The sequence below is a fragment of the Nyctibius grandis genome, chromosome 6 (genome assembly GCF_013368605.1).
Source record: "Nyctibius grandis isolate bNycGra1 chromosome 6, bNycGra1.pri, whole genome shotgun sequence".
Classification (NCBI taxonomy): Eukaryota; Metazoa; Chordata; class Aves; order Nyctibiiformes; family Nyctibiidae; genus Nyctibius; species Nyctibius grandis.
Genome location: NC_090663.1, coordinates 15,234,189 through 15,255,450, shown reverse-complemented (window position 1 = coordinate 15,255,450; position 21,262 = coordinate 15,234,189). Strand labels below are relative to the sequence as shown.

Sequence of the window (21,262 nt, the reverse complement as noted above, 5' to 3'; positions counted from 1 at the left end):
TCATGGGGCACAGCCCAGCCAGGGGCTGGCCATCAGGGCGGCTTGGGCAGGATGGGCCCCGTGCTGTCTCTAGCCAGGGCCTGCAGCCCATTCAAGCCCGTCAACACCCGTGCCCAAGTGCTTTCCTGGGACAGCCTGTGGCTCCCATCCGTGCAGAGCTCACAAACCTGCCCTTGCTCTCTCCACCTGCCTCACCCCCTCTCCTACCGGTCCCCAGCTCCATGCAGTCCCTGCCCTGCTCCCCCAGCCCCGTCCTCCCTCCCACCCAGCCCTGCTGAGCCCTCTTTTCTCCTGCCTCCTCCAGGCCATGGGTGCGGCAATCGCCTTCGTCGTGGCTTTGCTGGCCATACACCATGCGCTGAATCACGATCACCCGACAGAGGTGACCACGGACAAGCGGATGCAGCAGCGTGAGGAGTATCCGCGTCAGGAGATGACTCGGCTGCTGCAGGAGATTGAGCAGAGCAGGGGCATGGAAGACACACTCCTTTCCGTGTTGCAGTTGTGGCCATTTTGGAGCATTGCTGGAGTCCTGGTCGTGCTCGCTGTGGCCCATCAGCTGACCAGGAGACAGAAGCTCACCTCTGACAGCTGCAGTGAGCAGGGCAGCTCCAGCAGCAAGGAGGAGAAAGGCCCCAGTGGTGCAAAGAATGTCATCAGGTCTTTGCCTGCGTCCACCCCATCGCCAATGCAGGGCCTGCCCGACATGTGCGAGGTGCTGAAGGAGCTGGTGGGTGACCTCCTTGGTGTCTGCCGAGTGCTCTGCAAGAAGACTTCCATGCCACAGATGCACCCAGCCATTGGGATGGATGGCACCTGTGAAGCCTGGAAGGTCCACATGAACAACATCGCCTACAGCCTGCTGGTGGTCCTGCAGCCACCCCCCGGGCACTCTTTCAGCGTGGAGATGGACACCATGGGGCAGCCACCAGCAAGGAACTCCAGCGTCCATGTGGTGCTGGAGTGCACGTGCTCGAGGGAGCAGCTGCTGGGGATATTTTGTGCTTTCTCCACCACCCCGACGACAAGCTGCCGAGGGATCAGAGCCCACCCATCCTACACAACCTCTGCACAGACTCCTACTTAGATGTGGAGGAAATCGCCTCCTGGGTCCAAGTGTTGGTGAGATCAGCCTGGCTGCTTTTGCCTCAATCACTCCACTGCCAGCTAATGGTGCTGCCCTCCTCCCGGTCCTGCAGGTTCCAGCTGACAAGCACCTCCAGGATGAACATCTGCGCTGAGATGGTCTTTGGAGTGCAGCAGGGCAGCTCAGGCCCCTACCCGAGCCTTGAATAGGCGGACGCCAGCTTCACCAGCAGCACGCCATGGATGGAGAGCTGTGCTCTTGTGGAGATGCCACCCTTCAGAGTCAGGGCGAGGCACACCCAGCAGGACAATTTCTGCCTCAGAGGTCTGCAGCTCTGCACCAACATCCTGGTGGTCACAGGCTTTTCCACCCATGCCTGTGACCATGAGGACCTGGTTTCCTCTCACACTGGTGGGGCCTAGGGGACAATTTCGGACACTGGGACAGAGAATCTGCCCATCCCAGAGAGTGCCTGGGGGGTCTGTGCTGCAGATCTGAGCAAATTAGGCACAGAGATGACAGCGCTCAAGAGGAGCTCGGCATAACCAGGGCTTGGGGAATCTGTGCCAGTCCGGCTGAAGCTGCCATTGCAACTGAGGCTCCTGTTACCACCTGTTACCAGGACGACCCATCCTGTTGGAAAGAGCTGATCCCCTCTGTGACCTTTACACGATGCAAAGATGACAATAAATTAGCTTGGTTTAACCAACCCTCTGTCTGTGAGTGTCTGTGCAACGCTTTGTTGGGGAATGTAGGTAGGTAGCAGGTTGCTGCCCGCTCAGATGCAGGAGCAGCGGGGTGGCATTTTGAGGTAAGTAAGTAGTACCAAAACAGAATGTTTCCCCTGACCCCTTTTTGCTTTCCAGTTTCCTGCTCCGGTTCCATTCCAGGGTGAAGGTGCCTCTGTGCCTGTATGCTGGATGGGAGGGAACGAGGGCAAGGGAGTCAGGCCTCTCTGAGGAGTGACCACTTACAGGACAAGAACCCATGGGCACAAAGGAAAAAACATGAAATTCCATCTGAACACAAGCAAGCATGTCCTGACTTTGAGACTGCTCAGCATTGGTGGAATGAGTCCCACAACTGGAGTGCTGGGATGGAGGGCTACAGGCTGTTCAGGATGGGTAGGCAAGGGAGGCGAGGTGGGGGTGTCATGCTATATGCAAGGAAGAGGTTTCATTGTACAGCCCTTACAGTTAGTGATGATGTGGTCAAGAGTCTCTGGGTGAGGATTAAGGGGCTGGAAAACAAACAAGATGTTGTAGTGGGTATCTACTACCAATTGCCCAGCCAGAATGTAAGCACTGATGAGTTATTCTTTAGGCAATTAAGAGAAATTTCTGAATCGGTAGCCCTTGTCCTTATGGGAGATTTCAACTTCCCAGACATCAACTGGGAATACCATACTGTGGGGACGAGCAGGTCTTGGAAATTCTTGAAGTTTGTAGGAGATAAATTCTTGTCACAAATACTCAGTGAGCCAACTAGGAAAGATGCCCTCCTGGACTTGCAAACAGGGCAGAAGACCAGCCTGGTTGAACAGGGAACTCCTTGTGGAGCTCGAGGAAAAAGTTAATTGTATGATCTCTGGAAGCAAGGTCAAGATTCGCAGGAAGAGTACAGAGCTGTGGTTCATATATGCAGGAAGACACAAAAGGCCAAAGCTCAATTAGAGTTGAAACTGGACAGTGTTGTGTCAGATACCAAGAAGGGCTTTTTTAAGTACATTAATAGCATGAGGAGGTCTAAAGAAAATATTGGACCGATTCTTATTGAAGATGGTCTCCTGACTAATAAGGATGAAGAAAAAGCAGAGGCATTCAATGCTTTTTTTGCCTTGGTCTTTAACAATACATATAGACCTTGGGCTCCCTGGTCCCCTGAGTCTTTTACTTTCCATTTGTAGACACTGAAATTGTAAGGGACCAGCTGTATCAGCTGAAAGTTCACAGGTCCATAGGGCCTGATGGGATTCATCCCAGAGTACTGAAGGAGCTAGCGGATGTTATTGCAGGAGCCCTCTTGATCATCTGCTAAAGATCTTGGGAGTCTGGGGAGGTCCCTGCTGACTGGAAGCTAGCCAGCGTTATTCCAGTTTACAAGAAGTGTGTGAGGGGAAGATCCAGGGAAGTACAGAGCTATTAGTCTGACCTTGGTTCCCAGAAAAATTATGGAGGAGATTACACTGGGTACTACTGAAAGGCATTTAAAGAATAATGCAATCCTCAGGCACAGTCAACATGGGTTCACAAAGGGAAAGTCCTGTTTAACTAATTTGATAGCCTTCTATGATAAGGTCACCTGCCCAGTGGATGAAGGAAAGGTGGTGGATGTAGTTTTTCTGGATTTTAGTAAGGCTTTTGATATTGTCCCTCACAGCATCCTTCTGGAGAAGTTGTCCAGCTGTGGAAGGCTCAGGGGGAACTTATCAATCTATATAAATACCTGAAGGGAAGGTGCATGGAAGATGGAGCTGTTTTCAGTGGTGCCCACTGACAGGACAAGAGGCAACGAGCACAAACTGAAATAAAGGATATTCCATTTAAATATAAGAAAAATTTTTTCTACTGTGATGGTGGTTGAACACTGGAACAGGTTGCCCAGAGAGATTGTGGTGTCTCCATGCATAGAGATACTCATAATCTGACTGGTCTGAGCAACATGCTCTATCTGACCATGCTAGATGATCTCCAGAGGTCCCTTCCAACCTTAACCATACTGTGATTCTGTGAGATGCTCCATCCTGAAGAGAAGGATCATTATATACACAATTCTAGCCCAAATTTCTAGAGATCACAGACTCACAGAATCACAGAATCACAGAATCACAGAATGTTAGGGATTGGAAGGGACCTCGAAAGATCATCTAGTCCAATCCCCCTGCCGGAACAGGATTCCCTAGATCATATCAAACAGGAACGCGTCCAGGCGGGTTTTGAATGTCTCCAGAGAAGGAGACTCCACAACCTCTCTGGGCAGCCTGTTCCAGTGTTCAGTCACCCTCACCGTAAAGAAGTTTTTCCTCAAATTTAAGTGGAACCTCCTGTGTTCCAGCTTGCACCCATTGCCCCTTGTCCAGTCAAGGGATGTCACTGAGAAGAGCCTGGCTCCATCCTCTTGACACTTGCCCTTTACATATTTATAAACATTGATGAGGTCACCGCTCAGTCTCCTCTTCTCCAAGCTAAAGAGACCCAGCTCCCTCAGCCTCTCCTCATAAGGGAGATGTTCCACTCCCTTAATCATCTTCGTGACTCTGCGCTGGACTCTCTCTAGCAGTTCCCTGTCCTTCTTGAACTGAGGGGCCCAGAACTGGACACAATATTCCAGATGCGGCCTCACTAGGGCAGAGTAGAGGGGGAGGAGAACCTCTCTCGACCTACTAACCACACCCCTTCTAATACACCCCAGGATGCCAGATTTAGAGTCAGTTCCCAGCACTGCTGCAAATTCCTATATAAACTGGGAAAAGTAATTTATAACTATGTGCTACAGTTGCCCTGTCGTTAAAAATATACTAATTTGTTATTGTTTATGCTACTGTTGTATCATCCCATGGAAACTCAATGTTTAACTAATATTACTAAAGATTAATAGGTTAGCTTTTTAGGTTCCAAAAAGGTGTGTCACTCAGAAAGCAGTCACAGTGATAACATAATCTTGGAGTGAAACTGCAGAGTTCTTCAAAAGACAGACAAGCCAAGCTGCAAATGGACAACCAGACAGAGCAGCCAGTGTATTCCATAGGCACGTACAGACAGCAGCCCCAAAGCTGTTAAACAAGCACTCAGTGATGGTGATGAAACATTTTACAGCACTTCTGATGAATGAATGAATATCTTGCACACATTCCTGAGAGGTAATGCAGTATTGTAAACAACTGTATTATGTAGACAGTTTCAAAACCAGCTACAATAATTAAAATTAAAGCAGTCAGTATTCAAACTACTAAAGCTTTTTCATGCCTGAAGAGCCAGTAACTAATCAAGTAACTAATGTAAGTTAGAGAAACACTCAGGTCAGGCCTTTACTCAGTAACACAGAAACCCTGGATGCAGTTGCATGTTAGGGTCAATCACAACATGCCACTCGCGCTCTGCCAACCCAGGTAAGTTCTGCCAGTCTAGCAGGAGCCACACCAGGTTCATGAAGGCTTCTGAATGACACGTCATACCTCCTTCCTTCATGGGATGCTTGTGATCTTTACAGCATGACAATATTTCTTGACAGCTTACTTCATATTATAATTCTCTGCATTTAGGAAAAGCCTTTCATTAGGGGATCTCAGAGAGCCTTACAAGAGATGGATTTTTTTTTTTATAGTGAGTTCATATAAAAACAGATTTAATGTCCTGACTCCCCTCCTTTACTCAGTAGCCAAAGCTATTTTTTTAATAGGTACGTCTCATTTAACTGTCCCTCATCACCAAGACTGCCCAAATTTCTGTCTGCTCTCTCCCTGTTCTATAGAGGACGTTGAGTGGGAAGAGTGAATGCCATTCATGTGTGCCAAATAACAGCACAGGACTGCTCACCATCTAAACTTTCTAAAGCAGGGATCAAGTGAGAACCAAAGAGTGAAAAACAAAGTCTCTCTTTCTCTGAAGAGGAATTAGTTTAACCTGTAGGAAAAAAAAAAACCACACACAGAATCACAGAACAGAATCAACCAGGTTGGAAGAGACCTCAGGGATCATCGAGTCCAACCGTTGCCCTGACACACCCTGTCAACTAGACCATGGCACTAAGTGCCATGGCCAGTCTTTTCTTAAACACATCCAGAGATGGTGACTCCACCACCTCCCTGGGCAGCCCATTCCAATGTCTAATAACCCCTTCTGCAAAGAAATTCTTCCTAATGTGCAACCTGAACCTCCCCTGGCGAAGCTTGAAGCTGTGTCCTCTTGTCCTATCGCTAGTTGCCTGGGAGAAGAGGCCGACTCCCACTTCACTACAATCTCCCTTCAGGTAGTTGTAGACTGCTATAAGGTCACCTCTGAGCCTCCTCTTCTCCAGGCTAAACAACCCCAGCTCCCTCAGCCGTTCCACACAAGAAACTACAGTTCAGTCTACTGTATCTTTCAGAGGATACTTAAGGATAAACATGTGAGAAGGCATTATTGGCACATGTATCTCCTTTTTCAATATATTTAATTTAATTGAGCTGACTCTTGAAATCAGCAGACCAATTTTTTATTAATTCCATCTTAAAATAATTGTCACCATTACTAGAGTGCATTCCTCTCAGTAAGCTGGTGATTCTGCATGGTTTTACCATGACAGAAGTGAAAACGTGACCATCTACAGGAAGTGCTCTGTGTCACAAACCCAATAATTTCTAGAATTTTTCCTTTTTAATGAGATGTCATCTAACAAACAGGCCCACAGGACAATCTAATGTCCCTGCCAGTAAATGCTGTTAAGCCTCCTGTCTAAGGACAGGCCTGACAACATGCCATCATTAAGAATCATGCCAAAATCCTCAGCAACATCAGAGTGCTCCTTCTAAAAATTCAAAATTCTTCCTTATATGATAACATCTGGCTAACATGAGGTGATCCAAAAGAGGTGTATGCCTATACTAATTCACAGACATGTTACCTCCCATGTGAACGGTTCCAAAAGTTATTTTCATCCATTTTCAATTATTACGTAGCCCAAAGAAGCCCGCAGATTGCACAACAATCAACAGATGACTTGATAAAACAGTTTAATATCTCCTTATGGTGTTTCCATTATACACACAGATATTGCAGCTGATGACTCTGGTGCAACACCACAGAGAAATTTAGGTTTTAAATTCTATTTAAAGACTTAATTCTTGGTGGTTTCAGTGGAAAGAAGGCAATTTAAACAGGATTTAGATATTTAATACCCTTAAGGATGTAAGCCTTTGTCTTTCTATAGTAGATAGATCACCATCACTTTCTGGACAGTTCAGTGTTAATAATTTTAGCTTTTGGCTCTTTAGGCTCTGTGAAAGGTAGTCATTATATATGATCCAGAAATTCTAGGAGAAATTTGGATCATTATCAACTATATCTATTAAAGCATTAATAACTCCACCATTAAAAAAACAACTCTATCATAATGTCTGAACACAGACGAATAGAGCTAAGGAGCCCATGTGAAACTTCACCACTGTATTTTTTTCTGCTGCTTCGCACTGCATTTTTTGAATGTACATTAAGCCCTCTGAAATAGAAAAATGTTTTTGTCTTGTCCTGTCTAGCAACTATTAAATTTGTAGAGCTTTGAACTTTATAGACCTAAAGTTATTGGAAAGACTCTTACAGAATATATTGGGCTTTGGATTAGTACCACATTAGAAGTACTTCCTATGCAATACGAAGAGTTTCCTGACATTTAACACATTGAATCCCCCGAGGATAGTCATTTAAGAAATTGGTTACAAATGCAGTTAATCTAATCTCACTCAAGGAGCTTCTCAGTTAAGCAGCTCTGATTCCCCTTTCAGTGGGGACATCTTGGCAGACTCTACTTAAAAATCAAGCTTAAAGCAGCATGGAAAACAAAGGTCTCTGAAGGCTACTTAAATAGTTAGGAATCAGGTTTTCACTACATGGAAAATGATACCAACCTGGCTGTAGTTCATTTCAAGTATGTCCTCATAAACGTTGTAGAATTAAGAGTTCCCTTTGCTACACTGAGTAATCCCCCATGTAAATGAACATTTTGGTGGTTTACATATTGGAGTTGAGACAGTCCCTCTTCCAGAGCTCTGCGTAAAGCTTTTTAGATTACATCTTTTTATGGATATATCGTCACATCTTCTGATGCGAATCCTTCTCCACTCATTTCAGTAGTTCCCTGTAGTTAGATGAATTATTCTGTGACACTACTGCTTTTCTGAAGTCTTTGGCCTCTTTTTGTTCCTCTTGCCGTCCAGGCTTCTTTCTAATTTGCATATGTCAGTCTTTGTTGGCTTCATTTGCTTAATTAAGAGTATGGTTCTGCTTTACTAATGAGAACAAAACCCAACTCCTAAAAAGCTTGTTAATGTAGAATGGAGAAACTGTGTTATGATTCTAATTCTTGGAAAGCAATCTAATCTCCAGTACAAGATTAATATTAATATTAGGAGGAAGAACCTTCTCATGCCTCAAGATATAAGAAATATTCCTTATGTTATTAACTATGCTATAGGAACCTTAACTATATACAAGCTACTATCAGAAGGCTGAAGATCAACACTTCCAAATTTGAGTGCTTCAAGGTAATTACTTTAAGCTGTTCCTATTATAGGTCTGATTTTTATGGTGGTACCCCCATATACACATCCCCCCACACTCTTAATGGAAGTGAAGGAACATATTCGCTACACCTGAGAATGAGCCAACCTTATTGAGAGGCCTAAACGGCATTCCTTAACACGCTCAGCTTTGATAATTTTAGTTTGGATTCAAGTTGTTAAAAATCAGAGCACACTGAATCCAAGCAAGTACGCTGAATGGCGCAGGCGAGCTACTGCATCCCAGCGAGCTGTATCTTACTGTGTGCAGTGTCACATGGCAGTCAAAATTATTTTGGCTCTTACCAGTGGCATTAGTGGTATGCTACAGGGAGCAGAGACTAGGACCAGCGAAACGTGACAACTATAAATGGAGTGGCTGAATATCAGCTTCAAAGCCAACATGTAGGAAAGAGCACCAGGACTCAAAATAAAATGCTGATGTCACATTTGAATCCCATATATATGGGATCAGTAAATGAAGGACACTGTCTAACCCTTAGGGGCATCCAAGGAACATGAGTGACAGCTAGAAGCCAATGCATTTTTAAAAAGTCTATGTTTGGCCATAATACTCTTAATTCTATTTTGAAACAGCTAAAACTCTTTGTATGATGAGAAATTCCAAGGATTTTTATTTGTCTCCAATATACTTTCACATTTCTCCTTATGTTGTAACAGCCCCGTAACCAAATATTACAGCCTTTCTTGTCAGACAAAATCAACAATGAGCATTTTAGAAAAAAATATATTTTTTCTGTAGCTGTGTCTCACTATAGGCAGTTGTCCTGGTTTGGCTCAAACCAGGCCAAATAGTCTTAGAGAACCCAAGGTCACTGCTTACAAGTAAAGAGCCGAAGGGGGTTGTACCTGCAGGGAGTAGTGGACGGGGCAGGTGACCCAGGATTGACCAGCAAGGTATTCCATCCCATACATGTCATTCTCACTTTCCTGTTTATCACTAACCCACTGCCTCCTGGAGGTGGGGCCCAGGAGGGAGGGGCCCTCCTGTCTCCCACTGATTGGTACCAGCTTTGCCAAATCTCCAGTTAAAAGCCTGCAGGTGTGATGGCAGTGGAGCTATTGCATTTTGCCCTCTGCCCGTGCTGGGTGGAGCTACTGCATTTTGCTCTCTGTCTGTGCTGGGGGGAGGTACTGCCTTTTCCCCTCTGCCTGTACTGGGGGGAGCAACTCTGCCTGAGGAGGATTTCCAAGCTCTTGATCTTGGTTTTGTACATATTTGTATATATTTGGTTATTTCTATTATTATTGTTATTATATTCTTTTTCATTATTATAGTTTATTAAAACTGTTTTAACTTTCCAACCCAGAAGTCTCTCTCCCTTTTCCCTTTCCCTTTCCCTTGGTGGGGGGGGAGAGGGTTAACAGAGAGCATCTGCCACCTGGTTAATAGCTGGCCCAGCTTCAAACCGTGACAGATTTATTGGCGCCCAACGTGGGGCTCGAGAGAAGCTCCAACAGGTTGCTCTGATAAGTTGAATCCTGGCTCTGGTGGGAGGAGACCTGGAGAGCTCAGCTGAGAGAATATCAGATTTCTTTCTTTGAGATTTACGAGGGGTTGGAAAGTTAAAACAGATAGTGAAGATGGTGATGTCATTTTTGAATGCTGTGTTATCTCATCTTTTTATGGAGTTTCTTTCACAATTGAGTATTGCAATGATGCCTTACCTGCCGTGGGCACTGTGTTATTGCTTGCTTCTTATGAATGTTTACATGCAGTTTAGCAGTGGGCGCTGGTGGAAATGTATTGTTTTGGTATGGGGTTTGATACTGATTTATGCTGTGATAAACTGGGCAGTTAATATTCCGATCTCTTATCTCTATGACACAATGATGGGCAGCTTTAATCGCGAATCAGTAGCAGCAACTTCATCTGCACGCTCCAGGCGCCCTTTAGCTGATTCTGTTAATGATTACACTTCCAGTTTTACTTTGGGAAATAGTACCTTCTCCTTTTCTGCCAAGCTGATTCCACTAGATTTTGCGAAATTAGGATGGTGCTGTCTAGGTGGCATGTTTTTATTTTTGGTTGTCCTGAATGTGTTTCTGATGTGGGATAAGATTAAATATCGGTGCAGGGACAGTTGTAAGTGTTATGCAGCCACCTCAGATCCTACAGTGTGTACTGCCGCTACAGCCTCAGATCCTACAGTGTGTACTGCCGCTACAGCCACTAAACCCACTGAAACCTCGGCAGCCTGTACCACAGCTGCTACACCCCCCAAGATGGCCACTGTAGCTACTCAGACTCTCAGCACTCCCAAGACAGCCACTGCATCTACTCAGACTCCAGCATCTATCGAATCTCTACCAATTGCTCCTGTAACCAGGAAGAAATACCAAAAGAAATCAGCTCGTGAAGTGAAGGATGATGACTCAGAGCCTTCTAAGGCAGAGCCATCATATGACCCAGGTGAGGGCCCTTCTCAGGCAGAGTTAGGGCCTGACACAGATGGGGGTTTCCTCGATCGTCCTTTTAAAGCAGACCCATCACAGAAGAAAGGTCCTTCTAAAGCAGAACTATCACAAGAGGACTCGGACGTAGAGATAACCTACCACTCCTTATCCCTGAAGGACCTGAGAAATATAAGGAAAGACTTCAGCCGTTATGACAGTGAACCTATTATTACCTGGTTGCTCCGATGCTGGGATAATGGGGCAGACAGCATGCAATTAGATGGCAGAGAAGCCAGACAGTTGGGATCCCTGTCCAGAGATGGTGGTATTGATAAAGCGCTCGCAAGAAAGTCAAACACTGTCAGTCTCTGGAGGCGACTCTTGTCAGCTGTAAAGAGCAGGTATCCCTATAAAGATGATGTTATGAGCCACCTAAGCAAATGGACCACTATAGAAAAAGGTATTAACTACCTTAGAGAACTGGCTGTGCAAGAGATCATTTATAGACACCCACGGGACATTGTAGATCCTGTAGATCCTGATGAAGTGGAATGCAACCGATCCATGTTCCGGAAGGTTGTGAAGAATGCTCCACCGACATATACCCATACATTGTCAATATTAGTATGGGGAGAAGATGATATGGCACATTCTACTGTGGGCGAAATGGCTAACTGTATGCGACAGTATGAAGATAGTATTTCTTCCCCACTGCAGGCACGCATCTCGGCTGTGGAAAAACTGACTAAGGAGAACAAGGACTCATTTAAACAACTGTCAGACAAACTGTCCAGGATCGAGAATAAACTTGACTCTCTACCTACGCAGGCGCGCGTTGCAGCTGTTAAGAGAAAACGTTCTCCTACAGGACCAGCTCAAAGGAAAAGGAACACATCACGAGGTATCCTGTGGTTTGCCCTGCGTGGTTATGGGGAGGACATGAGCAGATGGCATGGACAACCTACCAGTACCCTACAGGCACGAGTACGTGAGTTGCAAGCTAAAAGAAATACCAGAGAGAATTTTTCTAGGAGGATGGCTGCTCCAGTTACCAGTGAGCAGGACCCCAGTCAGGGGAGATGGGCCTCAAATCACTTTTTCCCAAGTGTGAATAGGAGAAATGAAGGTCCAGTCCCTGGGAGCAGCACGAATCCATTTCTTGATTAGGGGGGCCCTGCCTCCAGCCAGGTGGAGGAGAGGGACAACCGGATTTATTGGACTGTGTGGATTCGATGGCCTGGCACATTAAAACCACAAAGGTATCGAGCCTTGGTAGACACTGGTGCACAGTGTACCCTAATGCCATCGGATCATAAAGGGGCAGAATCTATCAGCATTTCAGGAGTAACAGGAGGATCTCAAGTGTTATCTGTATTGGAGGCCGAAGTGAGCCTAACTAAAAATGAATGGAAAAAGCACCCCATTGTGACTGGCCCAGATGCTCCGTGCATCCTTGGCATAGACTACCTCAAGAGAGGGTATTTTAAGGACCCAAAAGGGTACAGATGGGCCTTTGGTATAGCAGCTGTAGAGACTGAGGACATTAAACAGCTGTCTACCTTGCCTGGCCTCTCAGAAGATCCTTCTGTTGTGGGGTTGCTGAAGGTTGAAGAACAACAGGTGCCAATTGCTACTACCACGGTGCACCGACGACAATATCGTACCAATCGAGACTCCCTGATCCCCATTCATAAACTGATTAGACAATTAGAAAATCAAGGAGTGATTACCAAGACTCGCTCACCCTTTAATAGTCCTATATGGCCAGTGCGAAAGTCTGATGGAGAATGGAGATTAACTGTGGACTATCGTGGCCTAAATGAAGTTACGCCACCGCTGAGTGCTGCTGTGCCAGACATGCTAGAACTTCAATACGAACTGGAGTCAAAGGCAGCCAAGTGGTACGCCACCATAGACATTGCTAATGCATTTTTCTCTATTCCTTTGGCACCAAAGTGCAGGCCACAGTTTGCTTTTACCTGGAGAGGTATCCAGTATACCTGGAATCGACTGCCCCAGGGGTGGAAACACAGTCCTACTATTTGCCATGGACTGATCCAGACTGCACTAGAAAAGGGTGGAGCTCCAGAACATTTGCAATACATTGATGACATCATTGTGTGGGGAGATACAGCAGCAGAAGTTTTTGACAAAGGGGAGAAAATAATCCAAATTCTTCTGAAAGCTGGTTTTGCCATAAAAAGGGGCAAGGTCAAGGGACCTGCCCGGGAGATCCAGTTTTTAGGGATTAAATGGCAAGATGGGCGTCGCCAGATCCCGATAGAGGTGATCAACAAAATAACAGCAATGTCCGCACCAACTAACAAAAAGGAAACACAAGCCTTCTTAGGCGTTGTGGGTTTCTGGAGAATGCATATTCCAGATTACAGCCAGATTGTACGCCCTCTTTATCAAGTGACCAGAAAGAAGAATGATTTTCAGTGGGGCCCTGAACAACGACAGGCTTTTGAACAGATTAAACAAGAGATTGTGCATGCAGTAGCCCTTGGACCAGTCCGTACGGGACAAGATGTTAAAAATGTGCTCTACACCTCAGCTGGGGACAATGGTCCTACCTGGAGCCTCTGGCAGAAAGTGCCCGGGGAGACTCGAGGTCGACCCCTAGGATTTTGGAGTCGAGGATACAAGGGCTCCGAGGCCAATTACACCCCAACTGAAAAAGAGATACTGGCAGCATATGAAGGAGTTAGAGCTGCTTCAGAGGTAATTGGTACTGAAGCACAACTTCTCCTAGCACCTCGACTACCAGTACTAGGCTGGATGTTCAAGGGTAAGGTTCCCACTACCCATCATGCAACTGATGCGACGTGGAGTAAATGGATTGCATTAATTACGCAGAGGGCTCGAATAGGAAACCCTAATCGCCCAGGAATCTTAGAAGTAATCATGGACTGGCCAGAAGGCAAAGACTTCGGAATGCCACCAGAAAAGGAGGTGACACGTGCTGAAGAAGCCCCACCATATAATGAACTACCAGAGGATGAGAAGCAGTATGCGCTGTTCACCGATGGATCCTGCCGTCTTGTAGGAAAGCATCGGAAGTGGAAAGCTGCTGTATGGAGTCCTATACGACGAGTCACAGAAGCCACAGAAGGACAAGGTGAATCAAGTCAATTTGCAGAAGTAAAAGCCATCCAGCTGGCTTTAGACATTGCTAAACGAGAAAAGTGGCCAAGGCTGTATCTTTATACTGACTCATGGATGGTGGCAAATGCCTTGTGGGGGTGGTTAAAGCAGTGGAAGCAAAGCAACTGGCAGCGCAAAGGGAAACCTATTTGGGCTGCTAAATTGTGGCAAGATATTGCTGCTCGGCTAGAGAAACTAGTCGTGAAGGCACGTCATGTAGATGCTCACGTACCTAAAAGTCGGGCAACTGAGGAACATCGAAACAACCAACAAGCGGATCAAGCTGCTAAAGTGTTCCAAATAGATTTGGACTGGGAACACAAAGGTGAACTATTTTTAGCTCGGTGGGCTCATGACACTTCAGGTCATCAAGGGAGAGATGCAACATACAGATGGGCTCGTGACCGAGGGGTGGACTTAACCATGGACTCTATTGCACAGGTTATCCATGATTGTGAAACATGCGCCGCAATTAAGCAAGCCAAACGGTTAAAACCTTTGTGGTATGGGGGGCGGTGGTTGAAATATAAATATGGGGAGGCCTGGCAAATTGACTATATCACACTCCCTCAAACCCGCCAGGGTAAACGTTATGTGCTTACCATGGTGGAGGCGACCACCGGATGGTTGGAAACATACGCTGTGCCCCATGCCACTGCCCGGAACACTATCCTGGGCCTCGAAAAGCAAATCTTGTGGCGACATGGCACGCCAGAGAGAATTGAGTCGGACAATGGGACTCATTTCAAAAACAGTCTCATAGACAACTGGGCCAAAGAGCATGGCATCGAATGGGTATATCACATCCCCTATCATGCACCAGCCTCTGGGAAAATTGAACGGTATAATGGGCTGTTAAAAACTACCCTGAAAGCAATGGGGGGTGGAACCTTTAAAAACTGGGATAAACATCTGGCACAAGCTACCTGGTTAGTTAACACCAGGGGATCTATCAATCGAGCTGGCCCTGCTCAGTCAGACCTTCTACATACAGTAGAAGGAGATAAAGTCCCGGTGGTGCATGAAAGGAATCTATTGGGAAAAACTGTCTGGATTCTTCCTGTAACGGGCAAAGGTAAACCCATTCGTGGGATTGCTTTTGCTCAGGGACCTGGATGTACTTGGTGGGTGATGTTGCAAGATGGTGAAGTCCGATGTGTCCCTGAAGGTGATCTGATTCTGGGTGAGACTACTTAAGTCTGAACTGTATGTTGTTGCTGCATAAGTGTCTTTCAGGTTAAGACAGTGGTGATGAGACCGGAGCTAGCTTCATCAAGTGGCGTCCAGTAACCTCCTCGAGTCTGACATCTTTAACCTGCAACCCGTGGGCACGAACCATGACAAAAGAGAGACTGCTAGCCAGAAAGACTGCTGAGAGACTGCTAACCAGATGCAAACCCACAATCCTGAACCAAATGAACTTGATGGACTTTTTGCATAAAGATGAATCATAGACTAGTGATATGTATATATATATTTGAAAATGAAAGGTAGTGGTGATCTGAGTATGACATGAATGGTATGGAATAAGGGGTGGAATGTCCTGGTTTGGCTCAAACCAGGCCAAATAGTCTTAGAGAACCCAAGGTCACTGCTTACAAGTAAAGAGCCGAAGGGGGTTGTACCTGCAGGGAGTAGTGGACGGGGCAGGTGACCCAGGATTGACCAGCAAGGTATTCCATCCCATACATGTCATTCTCACTTTCCTGTTTATCACTAACCCACTGCCTCCTGGAGGTGGGGCCCAGGAGGGAGGGGCCCTCCTGTCTCCCACTGATTGGTACCAGCTTTGCCAAATCTCCAGTTAAAAGCCTGCAGGTGTGATGGCAGTGGAGCTATTGCATTTTGCCCTCTGCCCGTGCTGGGTGGAGCTACTGCATTTTGCTCTCTGTCTGTGCTGGGGGGAGGTACTGCCTTTTCCCCTCTGCCTGTACTGGGGGGAGCAACTCTGCCTGAGGAGGATTTCCAAGCTCTTGATCTTGGTTTTGTACATATTTGTATATATTTGGTTATTTCTATTATTATTGTTATTATATTCTTTTTCATTATTATAGTTTATTAAAACTGTTTTAACTTTCCAACCCAGAAGTCTCTCTCCCTTTTCCCTTTCCCTTTCCCTTGGTGGGGGGGGAGAGGGTTAACAGAGAGCATCTGCCACCTGGTTAATAGCTGGCCCAGCTTCAAACCGTGACAGCAGTGTATAATACATCTCTGGGAAGAATGAAAGCTTGCCTGTTTTAGAAGCTATGTATTTCTTTTGTTGTTAGGAGTAACACAGGTATGGCTTCTCCTGTACGTGTCAGTAGACCTGGAAACATTGCTAACACCAGAGTATCTACAGTTTAGCAATCATCTTAACAAATGTGTTCCATTACATGACAACTCTGTCTTGTAATCCCAGATGCAATAAAGATCCTTTTTTACACCACTTAAGCTTGTTAGGAAGAGGGGAGCTTTAACCACTCAACAATTTTGGCAATTGTAAATTGCCTCATTTAATTTGGTTTAGGGTGTTGTGAAATATGGATTCCCTGTTACAAAAGATCATGATCTCATCTGTTTCAGTCAGGATAATTTTCAACAGAGTAAAATAGAGTAGCCCATAATCTAGATCATGTTGCAGACACCAGTCAAAGCTATATGCTCGAAGACATAAAACGTCCACAATACATTCAAGTAATGTTTCACACGGGGGAATTTACACTTACTTCCAGGTGGTGTATACTTTATGCCTTTAATCAGGAAAACAATTGTTTTTCTTCTTACTTAAGGCAATTAGAGATAGTATTCTAATGTATATATCATCTGAAGTGTTATCTTCCTAAGTGACCGAATTCAGTGAAGGAATTCAACTGGAAGTTAACTTGCAGCAAAGAATTCCATGGGTTAATTATGCAACACTCCTATCACTTCTAAATCAATTGCCTCTTAATTTCAATGACTGTCCCCTTAAGAGGGTGAAAAGGATCTAATTGCCTCCCTGTGGACCACTTGTAACTGCTTATCCCTCTGAAATTCACTTTTATACTCCTGTGCGGTAGTTCTGTGCAGTTTAACTTGATTGTGTATCAAAACGCCTTCCTTCCCCTTAGTTGTTAATTATTTTGCCATCTCCTCAGATTCTTTCCGATACATTTTCTGACAAGATGTCCAAAACAGAATTCTATATTACTCATAAAAACACAGATTGGGCTGATACAACACATTTATTTTTTTTCTTTTTTTCAGAATTTTCCATATCCTTTTCCTTTATACAGCCGAGGGTACTAGAGATACATCTTTACGTTTTTCTCAACATTACTGACAAAAACTACTTTTGTTGAGGTAGAATTCAGTATAACAAGGTTATATCCTTGTGTTACTAATAGCTCCAGGTAAAGCTGTATTGATTCAAACACAGAGGGATGTAGCTTCTGGAGAAGAGGGACCAACAACAGTATTTTAACAGATAATCCTGTATTTCACAGCATCTGAGATTAACATTATATACCTTGGAGAAGAGCACAGAACTTTGGCCTTTCCAGAAAGGCCCATATATGATCCTCAGCCTAAAGTGTCAACAGCCTTTACTTTTTATTGGTTTTTTAGGGCTCCCACAATTCTTTTCAACACACAGAGGTCAGAGAGAGATGGGGATTCTGCAACCGTTTCTTATTGCTGGGGCATGTACAGTGCACAGGTGGTTACTATTCCAGTTGTCTCATGACACTCAGGCTTTCCCTCAGCATTTCCCTTGGCTCTCTGACAAAGCTGAGAACCTGTAAAAGAGAGAAATAACCAAGGGTTAGCTCTGTAACAGCTGAAGATAATCTAAAACTGTATTGCTGATTTTGCAACCTTCCTGTCTCACATTCCTAACCCTTTGCACCAACCCCTGAGCTCATTTAACCATCCCATGAAACAGGCCAGTGTTCATTTAACTGAAAACCAACCTGGCAAAAATTTCATTTGGTTTGTCCCAGTTCAGGTCTCTGATCTAGGAATGGAAACACACGACTGCCAGTACCTGAACAAGGGATGGGGGAATAAGGTGTGGCCTGGGGAAACTACAACTGCGGGATTGCAGCAACCCAGAATGAGATTCTCTTAAACTGCAGGGAACTTAATCTTCACCCACCTGGAACAAATGCTGACCCTACAAAGGTCAGTGAGACCAGAATTTTACCCTAATTCTTAGTATGTTTCCATTTTTATATATAAAAGATCATGTTTCTATAGTATTTCTATGAAGACGGTAACTCAAACTATTGTGTTTTTTAGCTTTCCATGTATTTCAGGGTATCAGGGTCAGAAAATATTCATCACAGTCTGTCTTTTTTCATTGATCTGATGATCAGCATTCTGACACGGACTCCACATAAGTCTAGCTAGAATCAAAATTCAGTATTTCTTAGGGCACAAACCAGAGTATTTATCTTGTTAGTATTTGTAATAAATATTTTATTAATAATATATAATATCTAAAGCACCTACATATTGACATCTGGCATTCTAAAGTCTCGTCATAATAGCAGCAGATATGACGTGTAACATTAATTCTCATTTCAAACTTCTTGTTCCATTTCTGTTTGATTATTTGGGAGCAGTTTTCACCATTTATACCTCAAGACAGAGATAAACCAGCTGCAGCCTGGAAAAAAAAAACACAGTACAAAGAAGTATTTTATTTAACATTCCTTTTAGAAAAGCTGATGGCTAATCAGCATCAGAGAAAACTTGTGTATAAATGCAATGCAATGCTATGTTAAGTGATGTGGAAATGCCAATAGACTGTGAAATACTTTCTAAGGAGTTGTTAACATGTGCCTGAGGGTACACTGCTGAGTTGCAAATTTAAGGGGCATGTTTTCATCAGTATTCCAGCCATATTTGTTAGTGAGCAAAGGAGAATGGTAAATAAAGCTAAAAAAACATGAAAAGTTGCTATGAATTTTAGAAATTCCATGTACTGAGGAATGCAACAGCATAATCTTTGATTTTTTATTACTTTCTTAGCTAATGGTCTGAAGTCCAGCCTTAAGCACACACACCTTCCTCACACAATGTTGTCATTTATGCGTACTGTTATCTTAATGCTGGCCCAGAGCCTAAGCATAACATTAGTATTCAACTCTAAATAGGCGAACAACATCTTTGATATCACATGTAACCATCTACATGACTGGAGAACTGAGGCTGCAGGTTGTGAGACTTCTGGAATTGAAATTGATCATTATGTATTTTATAAGCCACTATATGTATCTGTGATCAACTAAGAAAATAACATTTGAGCATTCTCTAGAGCAACCTAATACGATGTCCATGTCGTCACTATGTAATTAATGCTATGAAGATGAAGCACATACTCAAGCAGGTGGCACGTTCACACTCTTGAAAAAGAGGCAGAGAAACTTGGCTTTCCAAAATACTCAAAAATGTCTTAATATGTGCCAAGCGTAAGCCCAGGAGTGGCAGACTTTTCTGGCAGACTTAGGATGGCGGAATGAAGCAGTTAGCACTTGCTGCCCACCCTCTGCCAAATACTACCCTCTCCACAGGTATGCCCATATAAACTGATTATTGGCAGGTCCCCACGTAGTCAGTCATTCAAGAGAAGAGCCACACAACAGCTGGGAACAGTAACTTCTTCAACTATTCCAAATAAATCTGCCACAAAATACGAGTCGGCTGTGATTCCCCAAGAGGCTGAGCACATGCAGCTTGAGTTGGCTGGAAATCTCCATTCAAAAAAACCTCAAGGCTCTGCCAAAGTGTGAGGACGGTGGTGGAAACACGAAAAAAATGGTAAGACTTGCTAGCCAAGTTAATAAAAACTAAGTCAAGTCTTTGGCAGAGGGAAAAGTAACAATTCATCAGTTCCATCCCCCATTATGAGCTGAAACACGGAAGCTCCAGGAGCACCGGCGCCAAGTGTTACCAGTCTACCTCAGATTTGGATTTCTAGCCTCTTAAATACTTGAGGCACTTAAAAAAGAAAAAAATCTCTTCTGAAACTCCAACTTCACATTTTTCACAGGAGCCTCCACAGACTTATTTGCTACTTCCAAGCCTATGCCATTATTTGGATATTTATGAGAAATTAATGAATAAGATATCTATACACATTAGCTACATCATTTCAAGTCATTATCAAATCTATACTAAAAATCTTAGGATGTATGCAGAGGTCAGTGCTTTAAGAAACTACAAAGGCAACCCTTGCAGGGAGAGAAAATATCTTCTATGAACTAATGCAGTTGAAAAGATGTAAACATGATTCTGGGCACATAACATTTTATTCATGTATGTAAGAGAGAATACAGCTTTGGTGCACAAAAACGTCTTATGGCAAATGTAGAATCTTTATTTTGTCTTCAGCACAAAATATTGCCATCATAAATACATACAGATTCATTTATTTCTGAAAAATCCAAACAGATGAAGAAATCTGTTTTCAAATGGGTAGTTTGCTTTTTACTGGGCACTTGGCAATCATTCAAGGAAAATGTAACTCTGTGAAGTCACACATTGGACAAGGGGAAAACCCAAATCCATTTAGTGCAGAAGTGAAAAAGTACAGAAACCTCTTACCATAATCCCCGCATAGTTCTGAGCTGCCCTCCATGTTCCTTAAGCACAGTGCCTACACAAGCCAACTCAAGACAGGTTCTTGGGGAAGTTCTGACGTTTATCCTGAACTGCATACACCTGCCTGCATGAAAGTCTCTATAGCCCTGTACTGCAGTGCTGATTCTTTCTGCATTTGAGAATCTAAAGCTTTATTTCTCTTTTTTTCCCTGCTATGCATTCTCCCAACCCCCAAAGAAGAATCCCCCAGGGCCTCCCATGCCTGTTTTACAGGTCAATTGGCCAAGAACACACCAAGAAGATTGCTGTTACTATATACTATACTCACATGCTGTGCAAGGCAGTCCTGTCATACCCATCTATCCTGATGGGTTTTTTTCCCATTTGATATGAAGAAACTTAACTCGCTTTATGAATGAGGCAACTTAAAAGGACAAAAGCACAAACAAGCACCCACTTTAGGAGTTTCTGCTGATTAGATATGTAAGTTTTGCCTTGCTGTATCATGCAGAACTGAGGGTATACTCATTATTTATACTAATAGCATTGGAAGGAGAGAAAAATAGAATTTATCCAAAGTTATATACGAGACATGAAAGACAGTATGTGGTCTCCTTACAGCTTGCTGACCATGTTAATTTAAGCAGACATCCAACTTGGCCTCAGGGGCAACTCTGGGATAAACTCACAGTTTGTAAAGCACCTCAGCAATTATCTGGAGTTAAATGGCATAAAGCTATGGGAATGTGCATCAGATATTAATAACATAATCATAAACGTTTAAGGGATTA

The 21,262-nt window shown here is 44.2% G+C and overlaps 1 long non-coding RNA gene across 1 annotated transcript; it reads right to left on the bottom strand.

Moving 5' to 3' along the window:
* Positions 1–17,353: 17,353 nt before the first annotated feature.
* On the bottom strand, positions 17,354–20,852 carry LOC137665382 (uncharacterized). The gene is made up of 3 exons (XR_011048497.1): positions 20,800–20,852; positions 18,378–18,534; positions 17,354–17,662 (listed from the first exon to the last, which is right to left on the bottom strand). It is a non-coding gene; the product is annotated as an uncharacterized lncRNA (long non-coding RNA).
* Between the last annotated feature and the right edge of the window lie 410 nt (positions 20,853–21,262).